The sequence below is a fragment of the Bufo bufo genome, chromosome 3 (assembly GCF_905171765.1).
Source record: "Bufo bufo chromosome 3, aBufBuf1.1, whole genome shotgun sequence".
NCBI lineage: Eukaryota > Metazoa > Chordata > Amphibia > Anura > Bufonidae > Bufo > Bufo bufo.
Window position 1 is genome coordinate 542974607 of NC_053391.1, and position 19930 is coordinate 542994536.

The window sequence follows — 19930 nt, forward strand, 5'->3', positions numbered from 1 at the left end:
GGCTTCTTTCAGCCAATTGCTTCCTAATAATAATTTTGCTAAGCTTACACTGTGCCAGGGTCCTCCCATAGTAATAGTGCTCCCAAAAGTCCCACCAATAGTAATATTTCTCTCCCAGAATGCTCTTAGTGGTAATAATGCCCCTATTGTTCCCCAGAATAAAAAATGTCCCCATAGTGCTCATACTAGTAATCATGCTTCCTGTAGTTCCCCAGTAGTAATAAAACCCACTCAGAAATAATAATGCCCACCATAATAACCCCAGTAGAATAATTCCCTCTATAATGCCCCCAGTAGTAGCAGCGCCCACCATAATGCCGGCAGTAGTAATAATACCCCTCGGAATAGTGTATGGTTCTAGTGCCACAGCAGTAATAAAGCCTACCATAGTGCCCCAGCAGTAATCCAGCCACTGTAGTGCCCCCAGTAGTAATAAAGCCTACCACAGCGCCCGTCAGTAGTTATGACGCCAACCATAATGCCCCGCAGTAGTACTGAAGCACCAGTGTGCCCTAATAGTAAATATGCCCCCTTATGTTGCCCCCGAGTAGTAATAAAGCCCAACATACTGCACCCCAGGTAGTAAAAAAAAAAAAGCCCCAAAAGTAATAATGCCACCCAGAAGTAATAATGCCTGCCTCTAGTGCGCCCAGTAATACTAATGCACCCTATAGTGCCCCCAGTAGTAATAAAGCCTCCATAATGTGTGCCAGTAGAAAAAATGCCCTCTTAATGCCCCCCAGTACTAATGCCTCTTATAATGCATCCACACGTGCCAGTAGAAAAAAATGCCCCCTTATAGTGCCGCCTATAGTCCCCATAGTGTCCCAACAGCATGCTACTAAAGAAAAATAAACACGAATTTGCACCCCAATGCCTCGATCTGTGATGTGGTGCAGGACACTGGCTTCTTCCGGCCTGTGTCCTGAGGTGCACAAATCCTGGCTCAGGCACTTACAGGTGACGTGATGACATCATCATCGCGTCGGCCTAGGGCCTGTAGCCTATGAGAGTGAACAGCTGAGTAGGGAGACATCGGCGCCCGTGTTTTACCACCGCATACAACTGTAATTGCTGTCCTGAAGACAATGATACCCCCTCACCCTGCGGTGTGTTACTCTTAGGATATGTGTACTGCAGGTTGAGAACTGCTGCTCTAGTCCTTATATTCTAGCGGCACCAAGTGATTAAAGGGGACCCGTCACCTCTACTAAGCTGTAGTGACAGACCTGTGGATCTCAGTGGTCTCTCACTTCTGGGCTGGCAGTCAGTACTTTTACAGGGCCCAAGGAGAACAGTACAAACATACCTTTGTGGAGCTTTTATTATCAGTAGTGTGTGAATATAAAGTTTTATTCTGCCAGATTCGACTCTTGTAAGGGGCAAGCAGGTGAAGCTTCACTGCGAAGAGCTCTAATGCAGTCTTCTGCCATAAAGCCCCACAACTGATGGCTGTAGCATCCAACCAGAAGACCACTATAGTGGTCACTCACAGCAGAAGAAAGGGGTTATAAAGCAGAGGAATCTGGCAGAATAAAAACATCATATTCTCACAACTCCTGATAATAAATGCATCACAAAAAGGTATGTACTGATCTCCCTGGCCCCTATGTAGTGATGTCCACAATTTAGCAAGTTAAAACTGCTTACAGATTCCATTTAAAATCATGACATATAACATACATTCATAATAGTGAAAGGATTGACTGAAGAACTCCTAGATAGCTGCTGCTGCTGCCGCCAACACTACGGTGAGCCAAGGAGCTTATTGCATACTATTTAGGCTAGTGCAAAAAAATAAAATAAAAAAAAGCCTTTCTGTAGGGCTGCGGATTAATTTCATATATTGAGTAACAGCTCCAGTTCACAAGATTGCATACTCCTTAAAATCAATCAGTAGGGCTACAAAAAGTCTCTTTGTAGCCTAAGCCTTACACATTAAATTGAAAAAATAGTTTGATTTAAAAGGTGGTCTGCCAAGTATTAAAGTTAAAGGGGTTTTTCGAGAATTTTATTGATGACCTATCCTCAGAATAGGTAATCAATATCAGATTAGCAGGAGTCCGACCCCAGGCACCCAATCGATCAGCTGGTTGAAGAGAAGGCCGCGTGCCATGCCAGTGCAGCCTCCCATTCACTGTTTACCTGCTTGCCGTCGACATTGCAGCGGTGAGCAGAACAATTACAATAAGTTGTCCCTTTTCACTTCTATGGGGCGGCTCTGTGTCATACACTTGAATGGGAAGGAGATGTCCTATTGAAGTGAATGGGACAGCTTGAAATTACACTGGCTAACCACTGCGATGTTGACGGCAAGCAGGTACACAATGAAGGGAATCAACCTATAAGAAAAACTCAAATTGAGTGTACTAAATACACTGGGGTCTAGTATAGTATACTGAACCAACCAACAAAGAACCACCAATAACACCATAGAAACTGAGAGAACACACCTAAAATATATATGTAGTTTATTAAGACACAATACAATTGATATGACACGAAGGCACAAGGTAAAGGACAGTGGGACGCCCCGTGTAACGGGACCGTAGACAACCACCCTCACATATACCCGACTAACAGTGAAAAAATGTCAAACACTGGGTATAAAACCGCATGGGCATGGGAGAACGGTAAATTCGCCCAAAGTGACATATAAACATATGTGTTGCATACATGTAAGGATCGATAAGGTCACACATAGCAGACTTGCCCACCACTGGTAACATAAATGGCCATCACATGAATACGGACAGCCCAAATCACTAGGTTAGGGCGAAGCAAGAGTGCTATGTGCAGGTTACCAATGATGTGCGGGAGCCCAAGGTGTATGACCAGAACTGCCGAGAAAGGCTTCGTCCCACTGTCCTTTACCTTGTGCCATATCAATTGTATTGTGTCTTCATAAACTACATATAAACAATGAAGGGAAGGCTGCGCTGGCATAGAGCACGGCCTTCTTTTCAACCAGCTGATTGGCAGGGGTCCAACACCCTGCACACTGAGGATAGGACATCAATAAATATATCTCGGAAACCCCCTTTAAATACTGATGACATATCCTCTGGTTAGGTCAACAGTATCTGATGAGCAGGGGTTCTGACACCCGGGACCCCCACCAATAAGCTGTTCAAGAAGGTAGAAGCGCTCACAGTGGCACCGTGGCATGGCCTAGGCACAGCTAAGCCAAACTAAAATGAATGGAGGTGAGCTGTGATACCAAGCACTGGCCTCTCTGGTGGCTGGGACCATGGAAGCGTGCACAGGCCGGCACTTTTTCCTATAGTGTGCAAGCACAACCACCGTTGCTGGATTGCAGGGTGGTCATAACCCCAGCCTCAGTTATTTTTATGGAGAATATCACAAGGCATAAAATGTAGAAATGTCACCTACAAAGAATGGAGAGGTCTGTAATTTTTATCAAAGGTACACTAACTGTGAGAGACAGAATCGCCGCCCTCCCGGTCTATAGTGCCGCCTTCCTCACCTCAGCCCTGCCTCCGCAATCGTCCAGTCCCTCAGGTTATACCTAGTGAGCACGCGCGGGATCTGGCTGAGGAGAGCGGGCGATTTTGGAGGCAGCTCTATTGAAAGGGAGGGCGGCGATTTCGAGTGGGAAGGCAGCGCTGGGCACCGGACGGAGATGGCTGCAGTCGGGCACACTGTTTTGAAGCGACGTCCCCTTGGGCACATTAGGTAGGTGAATGACAGGTTATAAAAACCTGTTTTATGTGCTAATAGAGCCACAGGCAGATTTAATAAGGTCAGTTTCGGATTCAGGGTATTAGTACGGACCTGGCCATATGTTTAGGTTATAGGCCTCAAATCTCATGACAGAATCCCTTTAAGTTCTGTTTTTCTATTGTATCAAATACTTATTTCTAGCATTAAAGAGGACCTTTCACCGATTATTACACTATGAACTAACTATACAGACATGGAGAGCGGTGCTCGGGGATCTCACTGCACTTACTATTATCCCCGGGTGCCGCTCCGTTCTCCCGTTATGCCCTCCGGTATCTCCGCTCACTAAGTTATAGTAGGCGGAGATTCCAGTCGCTAAGTTATGGTAGGCGGAGTCTGCCCTTGTTCTGCTCTAGCGCTGGCCAATCGCAGCGCAGAGCTCACAGCCTGGGAGGTTATTTTCTCCCAGGCTGTGAGCTCTGCAATGCGATTGGCCAGCGCTACAGAAGAAGGGCAGACTCCGCCTACCATAACTTAGGGAACGGAGATACCGGAGGGCATAGCAGGAGAACGGAGCGGCGCCCGGGGATAATAGTAAGTGCAGTGAGATCCCCGGGCACCGCTCTACATGTCTGTATAGTTAGTTCATAGTGTAATAATCGGTGAAAGGTCCTCTTTAAGCTGCAAATTAATTATTTAAAAATCATACAATGTGATTTTCTGGATTTTTTTTTTTAGATTCTGTCTCTCACAGTTGAAGTGTACCTACGATAAACATTACAGACCATTCTTTGTAGGTGGGAAAACTTGCAAAATAGCCAGTGTATCAAATACTTCTTTCTCCACTGTACTGGCCTACAGACAGTTCAATATGGAACTCTGTCATGGTCCATGTAGTTCAGTAAAAACCTGTATACCTCCACAGGAATGCATTACCATGTTCAGGATATGTACACGTGGATCCTGAATACAGTCATATATATCATGCACATCCTCCTTAAGACAATACTCAGGACAGGGCTGCACCACTAGCGCAGGTCAATTTCCACACGGATTCAGCACAAACGTTTTCAGAAACATGCAAATATGAGTTTCATCTACTGTAAATGCTGAATATTTTCCACCATTGACCCTGCAGCGTATCCATGGCGTGGGAACATACCCCAAGGATACGACCACAAGAGATGGATTTTCCAAAGCAGAATTTCCACTACAGAATTTGCCACGACTTTATATCTAAATGCGATATTACAAGTGCATTTTCCCCCTGCCATTCCACAGAGTATAATTCGCAGCATATACATCCTATTTGAGCATACCCTAAAAGTTCCCAACCAGGGTAAATATTGGCCGTCCATCTAATATGTATAAGGGGTCACCAGACTGCAGCAGTTGGAAAGAAGGATCGGGCTAGAGGTGTTTGGCAGTGGCTCACTCCCTCCTCCCCACATCATGCATTGTACCCGCGCGGAAAACTTGCTCGTATGAAAGGGGCCTAAGCCATACACATCTGATCAGTGGGAGTCCGCTAGGTTTAGATCAGCGTTTTATTGTCCGGCATAGAATCAGAATACTGGAATTTCCAGAACCGGCATAAGTCGGACACCACCAGTGTCCGACTGATCCCATTCAATATAATGGGGTCCATTGGGTTTCCGGCATGAATATCGGCGTTGTGCCAGACAACATTTTTGTCCTTTTTTATGGGCGGAATCTGAGACGGACGCTCCTGCCTGTACCTCCTCTGTAGATGTGAACCTAGCCTTACCTGCAGGGCTTGATCAGCAGCGTGAAGGTGCAGCGGTGCTCCAGCAATTCACATGAATGAGACCCAGTTTCAGTACCAAGCACAGCCGATTGTGAGCCAAGGATAGGATTTCAATATCAGAGTACCGAAAAGACCTCATTCTAGTGATCGGAGGGGGTATCAACACTAAGACCCCTCCCATCTATTAAAACATCTCTATTATATATCAAACTTTTACAAAACTCCGTGATCTTTTAACTTTCAGAGCTCAGGAAAGAACAAAGTACTGACAGAATCCAGGGTGATGTAAGCACTACCTGACAGCTAATGAAAGGAATAGTGGGGAGCCTGATTGACATGGATAGTCATTACCTAATCAGCACAAAGCATCAAATGGAATCATTAAGCCCAGTTCATACATCACATTTTGACAGTGTTTGCACGGTTCTTTTTTTTTCCATCCCAAGAACTGGAAATAAAACAAAGCAAGAAAAAAAATACAGAGAGAGGAGTAAATAGCAACCATGCCATCTAAGGGTAAGGTTACACAGCGATTTTGGGCACAACACATGTTGCGCGCCAAGTATGTACTGCAGGGCTTCCATAGGAATGAATGGGGTTGCAGTGCAACTCGCCCATTTGTTGAGACCACGACACGTGAATCACAAAAAAAAAAATAATGCAGTATTGGTCGCAGCCTGTTACAGCGTGACGGCCAGGCGCGCACGCGATCGAACTGTCCGGTGCATCCACAATCAGCAAAATGCAGGCAGCTGAGTGAGGATCGCACTGTAACAGGCAGCATACCGCGCATGCGCTAGAAGAGTGCGATCCCGGCATCACGGCAGCATGTCCATCTAATTGTAGAGGAGGGGTAAGGGGCGAGCTTTACTTGAAGCAAGGAGGCCGCTGCCCCCTTGACTTCAAGCCCGACTCGGAGACAGCGCCAACCGACATTAAAACAGCGTTTTTAACAAGTATGAAGAAACACAAAGAGGAAAGAAAAACATGATTAGCAACACACTGGGGGATACTGTAAGGTACCGTGGTCGGTTTAATATACGTTTTGCAGGTGACAGGTTCCCTTTAATACAAGGCACTTACTAATGTATTGTGATTGTCCATATTTCCTCCTTTGTTGGCTTCATGCATTTCTCCATCACATTATACACTGCTCGTTTCCATGGTTACAGCCATCCTGTAATCCAGCCGTGGTGGTCGTGCTTGCACACAATAGAAAAAAAAACACTGGTCTATGCGCACTCCTGTGGTCCCGGCCACCAGAGGGACCAGCGCTTTTTCCTATAGTGTGCAAGCACGTCCACGACAGCTGGATTACTGGGTGGTCTTAACCATGGAAACGAGCAGTGTACAATGTGATGGAAAAATGAATCAAGCCAGCAAAAGAGGCAATATGGACAATCACAATACATTAGTAAGTGCCTTGTTATGGTAATGACTTGGGCTACTTTCCATTTGCTACATCTGTTCAGGGCTCTCACAAGCGGTCCAAAACGGATCAGTTTTGCCCTAATGCATTCTGAATGTTAAAGGATCAGCTCAGAATGCATCAGTTTGCCTCCGTTCCATCTTCATTCTGCTTTGGAGACTGACATCAAAACGCTGCTTGCAGCGTTTTGGTGTCCATCTGACGAAACTGAGCCAAATGGATCCGTTCTGACACACAATGTAAGTCAATAGGGACGGATCCGTTTTCTATGACACAATAGAAAACGGATACGTCCCCCACTGACTTTCAATGGTGTTCAAGACTGATCCGTCTTGGCTATGTTAAAGATAATACAAAAGGATCAGTTCTGAACGGATGCAGACGTTTGTATTATCTGAACGGATCAGTCTGTGCAGATCCATGACGGATCCGTACCAAACGTGTGAAAGTAGCCTAAGCTATTACCCAATTTATGTCTCAAGGTTTGTTTAAATAGTAGCCCACTGGCTTTTACATCTGGTGGCATCAGAGGTCCGATTTTCTTTTCTTTTTGAAAAGAAAGCTAATATGCACACCTTTTTTCCCCAGAGGAGTACTGCCTGGCCTATAAGACTCCTTACACCTCCATAAGGAGAAAGAGTTCCCCTTGAATGTAAACGAAGGAGACACTGGGCTCTTTGGAGGGGGTTGCTGCCTCTTCAGTCAGCTGTTCTGCAGGGAGTCGCACCCCCACCAGTCTGACACCGATAGCCTATCCTTCAATGTTGTAGTCCAGGAAAACCTCTTTTTGTGAAGCAAGCAAAATAAATCCAACACAACTTGTGCACACTGCAACAGACGAGACAATATTAGAGCTCACTTCTTCAACTATATTCAATCAGACAAGACATCAGTGTGTCTACATAAAGGGTTAATAGATGCAGCTACTCCGGTGCAGGCTACCTCAGCTCCGCCCACATTTACCCCCATGACCTATGGACTTTGACCGAATGACAAGCCGGCACCTGAGAGTCCGCTTACCGCTTCTGTCATGCGCGGCCTGGACAACAAAAGCATCCAGTTAAATTAGAGAATTTCACTAAGAATTAAAAAAATACAAATATGTTTAATAATCTTAATATTTAATTAATATTTATGATATACTAATATTTAAAAATCAGCAAACATACAGTGTGACAAAGATGCAAGAATCTGACATACGTAGCGGGGTCATTTTCAGAAGACATGTCCCCAAGTGGTAGTGATGGTCAGGTTTCCAGGAAGTGGCAGCAGCATACATTCAGTCCTGATGTAGACTAGGCCAGCAGTTCTACACAAGGCGTGGAAAGTCCCTAGACTTCACTGGTAAACCACTGACCTGACAGCAGCCATGCAAGGAGGTGACAAATTTGCAAAGAATAAGGCCTCTTTCACTCGAGCGATGCAGAACTTGTCAGTGAAAAAGGTTTTCTTCACGTTGCTTCAGAGTTTGTTGCAAACCTGTTAAAAGTCTTCCATTTTTTTTCCTGTACAGATACAATCAGTTTTTGATGCGTTTTTCAAGAGTTTGAAGAAAAACTGAAGAATAAGGCTCATGCACACAAAACCTATTTTTCGTCCGCATCTGATCCGCATTTTTTGCAGGTCAGATATGGACCCATTCACTTCAATGGGGCTGCAAAAGATGCGGAAAGCACACCTGTGTGCGGTCCACATCCGTAAGTCCGTTTCGAGGCCCCGCAAAAAAACTGAACATGTCCTATTCTTGTCCACATTATGGGGGCTGGACGTTCTTTTCTGCAAAATGGAATGCACATGGTCAATATCCGTGTTTTGCAGATCAACAATTTGCGGAACACAAAACAGCCAACGGTCGTGTGCATGAGCCCTAGCACTCAACATCGCCTAGAAACTATCAGTGAAAAACGCACTGTACCCGGATACCTTCCGTTTTTCTCACAAGCCCCACTTATTTCTATGAAGCCTGAGCTGTGTGAAAAACGCACAATATAGAACATGCTGCAATTTTTCCTGAGACGATCAGTGAAAAACTGCCTCTGCGTCCCCAGCAGTGCAAATCAACTACCCAGAAGACGAGACACTCCACTTTGTGCAGGTGGAGTGGCGCATGCGCAGTAATCTGCATTACACTGTGTATGCGCCACTAGTGTAAACTACAATGCCTCGTCCTGGCTCTAATAGCAAAGTGGAGGAGCTCTGGTGCTTCAAGGGGCTCAGGACAACTCCTTGGTGAACCAAATACCTAACTTACATATTAATAAAAGTCATTTCTCTCAGGCACAGCACAACAAAGGTATCTCAGCAGAAGAAAAACCAACCTCATCCTTGTTTCATCCTTTAAAAACGGATATTTTTCCAGTTGTATGTATTAATGCGCTAATGTCCAGACTCCATTAATAAAAAGCATCTATTACAGGAGTGAGCCACCTCCAGCACTTCAGCTGTTAAACTACAACTCCCAGAATGCTCCATTCACTTTTATGGGCGTTTCAAAACCAGTACAGCAGGTGTGCATGCTGGGGGATGCAGTTACACAGCAGCTGACCCATGGGGTCATATATGCTCAAATCTACCTCCCACTTCTAACTTTTAGGGTATGTTCACAAGGGACATAAAATACAGCGAGAAAGTCACATGAATTACAGGCGGCTAGTAGAAATGGCTGTGGATATCACCCTGGACATGGTAAAGTGAAATCTACGGCTTAAAGTCACATGCTGCAAATTCCAAGTCTGCACCACATGTCAATTTCTGCTGCAGATTGTTTACACACCGTGTGGATGAATTTTCTTAAAGGGGTGTCCAGCTTTTACAAAGTGATGCCCCTTCCTCAGCTGTTCGGCAGGGGACCAACACCCGGCACCGCCACCGATCGGCTGTTCAGAGGCTGGTGAGAGCTGCTACCTCTCTCCAGTTTACCAAACACAGCTCTGTTCGTTGCATAGTGGCTGTGCTTGGTATTGCAGCCCAGGCCGATTCACTTGAATGGGACTAAAAGCTGCGTCTAGGCCATGGGACTGATGAACATGACGTCACTTGCCTGATCGGCAGGGTGCCGGGAGTTGGACCACCGATAAGATATTGATGACCTGTCCTGAGGATACGTCCTGAATATTTTACTCCCAGAAAACCCTTTAATGCATGCAAAAAAAGATGATATACTGTACGTGCTTCGACCCACATGCAATATCGTTGATAAGTCCTGGTTTAGGGGCAGCTGGGCTGCCAATGGGAAAGGACCACTAAATGGTCAATGGATGTGAAGGAGAGTTCCAATGGTCAGGCTCCTCTCAATCACACATTGATGGCACATCATGCACACGACCGTTGTTGTTTTGCGGTCCGTTTTTCACGGATCCGCTGTATCTGAGTTTTATTTTTTTCTCTGATTTAAGTCCTCTTCCGTTCCATTATTGCACAAAACATATCCATATGGTTTCCGTATTTGATCCTTTTTTTATGGATTGGAAACTGAAACAGTAACTTATTAATCACCAACCACATGAGCAATATGGGCTGGGCATAGCATTTCTACAGTATGGATCCGCAAAATATGGATGACATACGGGATGTGTTCCGTGTGCGTTTCGTATTTTTTGCGGACCCATTGACTTGAATGGGGCCTCGGACCATGATTTGCAGGACAATAATAGGACATGCACAATTTTTTTCCGGAACGGCCATGCGGACAAACGGAAACGGAATGCACAGAGTAACTTCCGTATTTTCTACAGCCCCATTGAAGTTAATGGTTCCACATACGGTCCGCAAAAAAACACAGAATGGAAGCGGAAAGAAAATACGTTCGTGTGAATGAGCTTTTAGGCCTCATGCACACGACCGTAGTTATGGTCCGCATCCGAGCGGCAGTTTTTGCGTCTCGGATGTGGACCCATTTACTTCAACGGGGCCGCAAAAGATGCGGACAGCACTCAGTGTGCTTTCCGCATCCGTTGCTCCGTTCCGAGGCCCTGCAAAAAAAAATATAGCATGTCCTATTCTTGTCCGTTTTGCAGACAAGAATAGGCATGTCTACAATGGGCCGCCCGTTCCGCAAATTGAGGAAGGCACACGGACGGCTTCCGTTTTTTTGTGGATCCGCGGTTTTCGGACCGCAAAAAACGGCACGGTCGTGTGCATGAGGCCTTAGGCATAGGCCGTTATCTTAAAATTCGTAAACCCCTGCTCCTGTGTGAGTTGAATGTGGTCATGGGAGGCTTTCAGCCATTGACCGCAAGCGGAGGTCATGAAAATGTTTAGAAACTGAAACATACAATTGAATGAAAAAGTTTTATAACTCAATTAGAGTAAGTTTTCATTACATTTACTAGTTTGAGGTGGGACACGATCTAATGCCGTCAGCCCACAGATGATTACCAGTGTCTCACCCACTAAGAAGTGGTGAGTTATCCCCGCTAAAGGCAAAAAGTGCAAAACAGGAAATGAATTCATATTGATCCTTGTTTAAGAGCGGAATGGGAGTCCGTGCCAAAATCCTGCATGGACCTGATCCCTACTACCGAAGCTCAAGTCTGGGCTTACTTTAAAGTCTACATCCGAGAATTGCATAAAAAAGCAAGGATATTGCAGAAATACTAGTTCTTTACAGCCATGAGGTAAATTATAGGGCTGAAGGGTGCGCCCATTTGCCTGTGCTTGCACAAAATACTGGCTGCTGTTGACTCCAGCTTATTTCGGTTGTTGTAGGATGTGGCTGGCTGATCATTCAGTAAGGCGTCATGCACACGACCGTGCCGTTTTTTTGCGGTCCGCAAATCGCGGATCTGCAAAAAACGGAAGACGGCAATATAAATGCCTATTCTTGTCCGCAAAGCGCGGACAAGAATAGGACATGTTATATTTTTTTAGTGGGGCCGCGGAACGGAGCCACGGATGCGGACAGCACACCGAGTGCTGTCCGCATCTTTTGCGGCCCCATTGAAGTGAATGGGTCCGCATCCGAGCCGCCAAAACGGCGGTTCGGATGCGGACCCAAACAACGGTCGTGTGCATGAGGCCTAAGGCTTTTCACAGGGGGCATACGTCTGAATCCCTGAAAACAGTATTCAGACATATACTGCGGTGGTACATTCACCTCAGCCCTGACAGAAAGGCCCAGCAGGGGGCTAAACACACTGGGGCAGATTTATTAAAAGTGGTGTGAAGGGAATCTGGCTTAGTTGCCCATAGCAACCAATCAGATTCCACCTTTCATTTTCCAAAGGAGCTCTGAAAAATGAAAGGTAGAATCCAATTGGTTGCTATGGTAACTTGCTAGTAACTAAACAAGTTTTCCTTTACTTTGATAAATCTGCCCCAGTATTAACGTGGCCTAGTTCCCAAAGAAACCTCAGACGTCTGCCACTGTATAAGCATACGTCTGCCATTGCAGAAAGTAAAGTAACAATGAAGATGTTAACAGGCCCTAACATGTAGCCTGTTGGTTCAAATTTCCTGTTAGGTCATGTTCACACACATAAAAATGTTCCAGCATTTTTCTGCTGCTGAATCAATATTCAAAACTCCATCAATGGTTTCCCATTGACTTCAATGTAAAAAACTTGACATGGGGCACACCTTGTAGAAATGGTACAGTTTTTACAGTAGACAATTTGAGAAGTGACATTGTGGATTCCAAAGAAGTCAATGGGAAAGCAAAAATAAATAAAAAACACCTCACTGAAAAACTCTAAACCTCTTGTAAAAACTCCCCTAAAACCACCACCAAATTAGAAGATGACCTGTTTTCAGCTACTGATTTCCTGTTGTGGATTTTAGCCATTTGAACGCACCCTTAGCGAAATGCTAATTATAACATCATAGGACAATTTCAGAGGAGCGTGTCCAGTGCGGGAAACACATTTCAGGTGGAAGTGTGATTTCCCGTTATGGACACTGCTCCTTTCACAGGATTGCACGGCATTATAGTGATTTATAATGCTGTGTGGCTCTGTCCAACCTTGCATCTACTGAATCAAACTAACGTAAAAGGGCTCCGTGCCCGTGCTGCGGACCGCATACGGTGGTTGCAAAATACACGGGTCACCAGCCATGTGCATTCCACATAACGGATGCGGACCCATTCACTTGAATGGGTCCCCAAATCCGTAGATGCTGTGCGGAAGCACGGGTAGGAACCCCACAAAAGCACTACGAAGTGCTTCTGTGGTGTTTCTGGCCGTGCCTCCGCACTGCAAAAAAGTAGTGCATGCACTGCTTTTTTGCGGTGCAGACTGTCTGATGCGGATCCCGGACCCCATTCAAGGGAAAGGGTGCGCGATCCGCATGCGGCTGCCCCACGGTCGGTGCCCCTGCATTGCAGACCTTAATTTGTGGTCCGCAGCACGGGCACGGAGCCATTACATTCGGGGGCATGAGCCCTTATACTGACATAAGGCCACTTTCACATCTCTTTTTAGGAGATCTGACGCAAATGCTGGACAAAAAAAACAAAACTGTTTTTGTCTGGCATTTATGCCAGAAATCTGCCAGATCACTCCTGGACTGCAATGCAGTCAATGGGATCCATTGAAGTAGAAGATCCAGCAGGCAGGTCTGTGCCGGAACAGCCTACTGGATCAAATGGGGATGTGAACAAGGCCTATTGCTTGTGTGAACCTACCTTTAGGCTAGGTCTACACGACGACGATAAGTCGCGCGACACATAGGGCACAACTACACTGCAACATCCATCTTGAATGTCGCAGTGCGACATCATAGACTACCATTATATAAATTGTCGTGCGACAAAATGTCGCATGACAAATGTCGTCGTGTAGACCTAGCATTACAGGTTACCATGTGGCCATTAACATAATAAATAATAACCTATTTGGTTCTAATTAGTTAATATGACCTTGCTGCGGCTTGCATGACCGCGCAGTATTCAGCTGCAAGGCTGCCTCATCCCAACCACAGCACGGCTGCACCATGTGGCAGCACCTTTAGGGTCCATTCACACGTCTGTAATAATGGGTCCGCATTCTTATTCATTCTCTATGGGGCAGGAACGGATGCGGACAGCACACAGTGTGCTGTCCGCATTTCCGGAGCGAGACACCGATCTTCTGGTCCGTGGCTCCGGAAAAAAATAGAACATGTCCCATTCTTGGAATAGGCATTTCTATGGGTGTGCCGGCCACGTTTATTGCGAAAGTGCAATTTGCGGATCCACAATGCACTATGGACGTGTCACGAGTGATTGGACCCCCTTAGGCTACGGCTACATATGTTGCCGAAAAGTTGCACGACATTTTTTATAATGGCAGTGTGACACCATTGACTATCATTACAAAAAAGTTTTAACATTGGGGAGACATAGGTCATAGTGTAGTTGTTCCCATTGTGTCACGCAACACATCACTGTGTACCCCTAGCCTTAGGGTGCGCCACACGTTCAGGCTTTTTGATTCGGGTTTTTGATTGGTGGGAATCCTACACCTGGGACCCCTACCGATCAGCTGTTTAAGAAGGCAGCGTTCATTAGTCACATGGCCTAGGAGCAGCTCAGCCCCAATGAGCGCCATACCAAGCACAACCGCTACACAATGTACGGTGCTGTGCTTGGTGAGCTGCAAGACGGTTGTGGCTGGTGCCTTCTCAAACAGCTGATCTGCGGGTGTCTCTTGTGTCAGATCCCCACCGATCAGATACTGATGCGCTATCCTGAGGATAGCTCATCAGTTTTAGAGTCTTGGAAAACCTTTTTCAAGGGCAGATACAACTTCTTTACTTTTTTAATCCACTCCTGGTTTTAGCTTCAAAAACTGCATAAAAGAACCTGAACATGTGGCCGTACTCTTATAAACTGGTCCGCAACCCACTGGGGGTCATTTGCTAACATTTCTGTGCCAGTTCTTGGCCTAAGAAAAGTCGCAAGACCCCTTTTTGCAACTAAACTCCTGTGCGTCAATATTTTGGCATGAGTGGTTTAACGCTGACGCGAGGGAGCGGTGGGGGCCGGGCAAAAGAGGAGTGACAATGACTCCAGTCGGGGACTGGCGTACTTTCCACTCCAGATACATAGACTGCCCGAAGTGTACCTCACTTATGACGAGGCCTATGCCTAATCATAAGGGCTTTTGCACACGAACGTGCCATGTTTTGCAGTCCTCAAGAATAGGACATGATCTATAATTTTAGGGGGGCCACGGAACGGAGCAACAGATGCGGACATCACTGAGTGATGGCTGCATCTTTTGCGGCCCCACTGAAGTGAATGGATCCGCATCTGAGCCGCAAGAAATGTGACTCGGATACAGAACCAAACCACATTCGTGTGAATGCTCCCTAAATTAGATGTTTCCTTTAACAGAGCAGGGGCTATCAAAGACCAGTGTAAAAGGCCAGTCTTGGATAAATGACCCCCACTGAGCAGATCTTGGGCCAATCTCTAACCCTGGGTTCACACCTGAGCATTTTACAGCGCGTTCCTACGCGCTGTAAAACGCTCAACAAGGAGAAACCAATGCTTCCCTATGGGAATGGTTCTCACCTGGGCGTTTTACAGCGCGTACGATCGCGCTGTAAAACGCCCGACGCTCAAAAAAGTTCTTGAGCTTCTTTGGGGCGTTTTGTTGCGCGTTCCCGTACATAGACTTTCGAGAACGCGCGACAATGGGCGTTCGCTTGTCTCTGTATGCGCGATTGTAAACGCCGGTACAATCGCGCATACAGAGCGCTCCATCGCGAACGCTCAGGTCTGAACCCAGTGTTATAGTTCAACGCTGCAGACATGTCAGCCCACATATGGAACTAATACTACTTCTCCGCATTAGGGATAATTCACACAACCGGATCCGCAAAACATGGACACCAGCAATTTGCGGATCGGAGCATCCTTCCATATGATAGAAATGCCTATTCTTGTCATAAAAACTGACATGTTCTATATTTTTTGTGGGGTGGTGGAACGGAAGTGCGGATGCAGCCCCATTGAAAAATGCGCAACTGATGCGGACAGAAAAATACAGTCGTGTGAATTGGCTCTTATTCTGGGCTATTTAAGGTCACGCTGCTGCAGACCAGAAAAGTCTCCAACTAGTAGATTGTAAGTCCTGGTGGGCAGGACCCGCTCTCCTGTACCAGTCCGTAACACGTCTTGTCCGTGCTTAGTGCAATCGTCTGTATTATGTATGTGCACTCCTCCTCATATGTACAGCGCCATGAATAATTGGCGCTTTAATAATAATACTGACCCTCTTCATTGCCTGGCCTAACCTGGATCTTCACCTGGTCTCTGAATGGTCTAGCACAGTTCAATGCGGTCGGGGAGAACTAGGAAGTTTTCCATAAAAAGTACAACAGACAGAGAGTGACAGATTCTCCTTTATCCCATCATCTCCCGGCTGCTCTGCTGAGGGTAGTAGTGCTCACAGCTGAGGCAGGCATGGCTGCCATGTCTTTTTACTGGCAGAAGGCAGCCCACACAGGGACCTCTCCCACAGCCGTCACATGACAGCTATTCCCAGCAACGCCTGGAACGCTGCACTTATTTTCCAGGGAAATCCCAGACTGGGAGGAAAGAAGCCAAACAAACATGTCATGTGAAACATCAGCGGGAACGCAGGAAAACAGGTCTGAGCAAGGACCGCATGATGGCGGACGGCACGTTGTATCCTGACCTCTTAATCATCATGGACACTGCTACATTCAACCATCTCCTGACACACCGCTAAGGCTACTTTCAGACTCGCGTTTGGTGCGGATCCGTCATGGATCTGCACAGACGGATCCGTTCAGATAATACAACTGTCTGTATCCGTTCAAAACAGATCCATTTGTATTATCTTTAACATAGCCAAAACGGATCTGTCTTGAACACCATTGAAAGTCAGTGGGGGGCAGATCAGTTTACTATTGTGCCAGATTGTGTCATAGAAAACTGATCCGTCCCCATTGACTTACGTTGTGTGTCAGGACAGATCCGTTTGCCTCTGCATCGTCAGGCGGACAGCAAAACGCTGCAAGCAGCGTTTTGGTGTCCGCCTTCAGAGCGGAATGGAGACTGAACGGAGGCAAACTGATGCATTCTGAGAGAATCCTTTTCCATTCAGAATGCATTAGGGCAAACTGATCAGTTTTGGACTGGTTGTGAGAGCTCTGAACGGATCTCACAAACGGAAAACCAAAACGCCAGTGTGAAAGTAGCCTAACCATGGCAGACGATAGAGCCGCTGCGAGCTAGAGCCAAGGCTCTAACAAGCGCAAGGTAAATTACACATTTAGCGGCTGCGGTCAGTTTAAAAAGCATCGTAAACCTGAATAACCTCATGTCTGCTTCCTACACGAGAACAGATCCCAGTAACAACTAAAAGCAGCCGCTGACATGTCATCTAGCTTTCCACCAGTCAGACGGAACTACATTTTTTAGCACCAGTACAGAATTGCTTGCGTCAGTCTTTACTGAAGTTCTGTAACTATTTATTAAAAGGATTTTTATTTTATTTTTTAAACAGCAACCCCTATACTAAGGGCTCATGTGCATGAAGGTGTGACGGCCAGGCACGTCCTGCGGACCACAAATTGTGGGCCGCAATGCATGGGAACCGACTGTTGGGCTACCGTTTGCGGACGCAGGACCCATTTACTTGAACGGGGTCCACGATCTGCAAGACAAAAAATTTGCACTACTTTTTTTTGCAGTGCAGAGGTACAGACAAAAAACCCACGGAAGCAGGCCGTACTGCTTCCATGCCGCACCAAACCTGTCAGATTGCAGACCATTCCAGTGAGCGAGCAGCTAAACACCCGCTGTGGGCAGCTGATTCTTTGTAAGGCTGTGTTGACATGTGCAGTACAGCCCGCCAGATATTGCTGTCCACCACCGGACCCCATAGCCTATAATGGGATCTGGCCGGACAAAAAACATTGCATGCAACAGATGAATGGAACGGATTTTCAGTCGCTGAACGCTTACATGGGTTCTCCAGGAATAAGGACATTTTACGCTAGTTATACATTAGTGTTAAGAAATCAGTCAGCCTGTTCCGACATGAATGCCAGCTGTCAGGGGATGGGAATCATAGTCAATATGCCAGATACGGTGAACTCCGGCGGACCGTTCTTCTGCCGAAACAGCCTGCCGGATTTCATGCGGTACTGTGAATGTCGCCTTTAGCAAATGCGCGCAGCCTGACTCCCTAAGCTTCATTTCAATGGTTCCGCAAAAAAAAAAAAAAAAAGGAATGTACTTCCGTATGCATTCCGTTTCCGTTCCATTGAAAGATAGAACATGTCCTACTATTGCCCCCAAATCACGTTCCGTGGCTCCATTCAAGTCAATGGGTCCGCAAAAAAAAAACGGAACACATATGGAAATGCATCCGTATGTCTTCCGTTACGTTTTTTGCGGAACCATCTATTGAAAATGTTATGCCCAACCCGATTTTTTCTATGTAATTACTGTATATGCCATACAGAAAAATGGAACGGAAAAACAGAACAGAAACGGAAACAAAAAAACGGAACAACGGATTCGTGAAAAACGGACCGCAAAACACTGAAATAGCCATACGGTAGTGTGAAAGAGGCCTAACACTGGCAGCCCTGATTGGATAGAGTCAGATTGTGCAGGGGACACCCCCCCCAAAAAAAAAAAAAAAAAACTGGTAGCACACATCTGGACCTTCAATGCAAACTGCTAGTAGTTCATTCATAACTTCTAGCAGGAATAATAAGGGTACGGCTGCACTTCAATTTTGGGTGCGACATGATACTGCAATGAGTTGTACGGCCATGTGGTAATTAACCAGAGTGCAGCAGCCCCATGTGGCGGTATCCTATCTCTCTATGTTCCCATACCCACTGGGCTGATCCGCCATATAAAACAAAAGGCACATGGTGGTAGAAATCTGTTAGGACCACCAGAACATCCACCGGGAGCTTTGTATCCTGAAATCAGCACGTGTACTTCTTTAGGGGCTTAGAAGCGCATGGCTACACCTGTCCATGGGTTGTGCCCACTGAAGTGTATGGTGCCCAGCGTAACCGAAACCCCGGACAATCCCTTTAAAGATAATATACTGTAGTGCCTCAAAAGTTAGAACACATAGAAGTAGAAGGTCAGCCAACATAAAATCTGACAGCGATGCCCTACCCAGAGAATAGGTTAGTGATATCTAACCAGCCCTTTTAAGGCCCTAACCGTATTTCTCTGTTTGGTTGTGGCAGGCATTTTTTGCTGTGACACTTGGAATTGCAGACATTTTGGTCACATTTTTTAATAATTTTGCACTTTTTTTGTTATTTTTGCAAATCCATAGAAATAGTATCTCTGTAGGTCCCCAGACACTGGCTGCTGCTCCGGTTTACTAGTGTCTGCCATTCTATAAATGTACTGTACCTACAGAAACATAACAATGCTAACTAGTTACACCAATGGAGGGATCTGCCACATTCCCCCTGGTACAGGGCATGCTCCAGCGTGCACAAGTACCGTATTACAACAGCTGGATTCACATCTGCAAATAAATGAGAAAAAAAAAAAAAAAACGCAGATTCCCATACCGGGAGTCGAACCCGGGCCGCCTGGGTGAAAACCAGGAATCCTAACCGCTAGACCATATGGGAAGGCTGTGCTAGCCTGCAGCTCTCACAGCCCTACCCAGTCACACACAGCGCATCACATGACGTCACTCGTGACCGTTGTTCAGCCCCGCTGCATGACAGCAGTTCCATCCCGCACCGTACAGCGGCGTCACAAGACCCTCAAACACTACTACCGCTGCAGGGTCCTCAGCGGAAAGATGCAAGGACCAGCCGGTGCTTACTGACACTGTGCCGTCCTACCGCGGTACCGCGTGTACAGTCACTCTAACCGGCTCCACACAGCATGCGATAATAAGTCAGGATAAGTGAATGAAAAGTAGACAAACCCCTAGAAGCAGCAAGCACCGGAGGAGCGCACTCACCTCGGTCCCGGGCGGCCGCCTCTGCCGTGCCCGGGCAGCGGGTGACACTGTGTGTATCTCTGGACTTGTTTGCCCAGCTCTCCTGCCAAGTTTTTTTTCTCCACCCACAAAAGAGGGAGGGGGAGGAGGTTCAGACAA

General features: G+C 46.4%; 1 protein-coding gene and 1 non-coding gene across 3 annotated transcripts in view; both read right to left on the reverse strand.

Annotated features, from left to right (window-relative positions):
* ELF1 (E74 like ETS transcription factor 1) overlaps window positions 1-19890 on the reverse strand; it is a 108916-nt gene extending 89026 nt beyond the window's left edge. Inside the window, exon 1 of one of the 2 annotated variants that reach the window (XM_040425391.1) lies at window positions 19793-19890. The gene's annotated coding sequence lies outside the window, so the exon portion shown is untranslated. The remainder of the gene's footprint in view (window positions 1-19792) is intronic. The other variant, XM_040425390.1, reaches the window with a different exon arrangement.
* TRNAE-UUC lies at window positions 19380-19451 on the reverse strand. The gene has a single exon. It is a non-coding gene; the product is annotated as a tRNA-Glu (tRNA).
* Window positions 19891-19930: the final 40 nt, after the last annotated feature.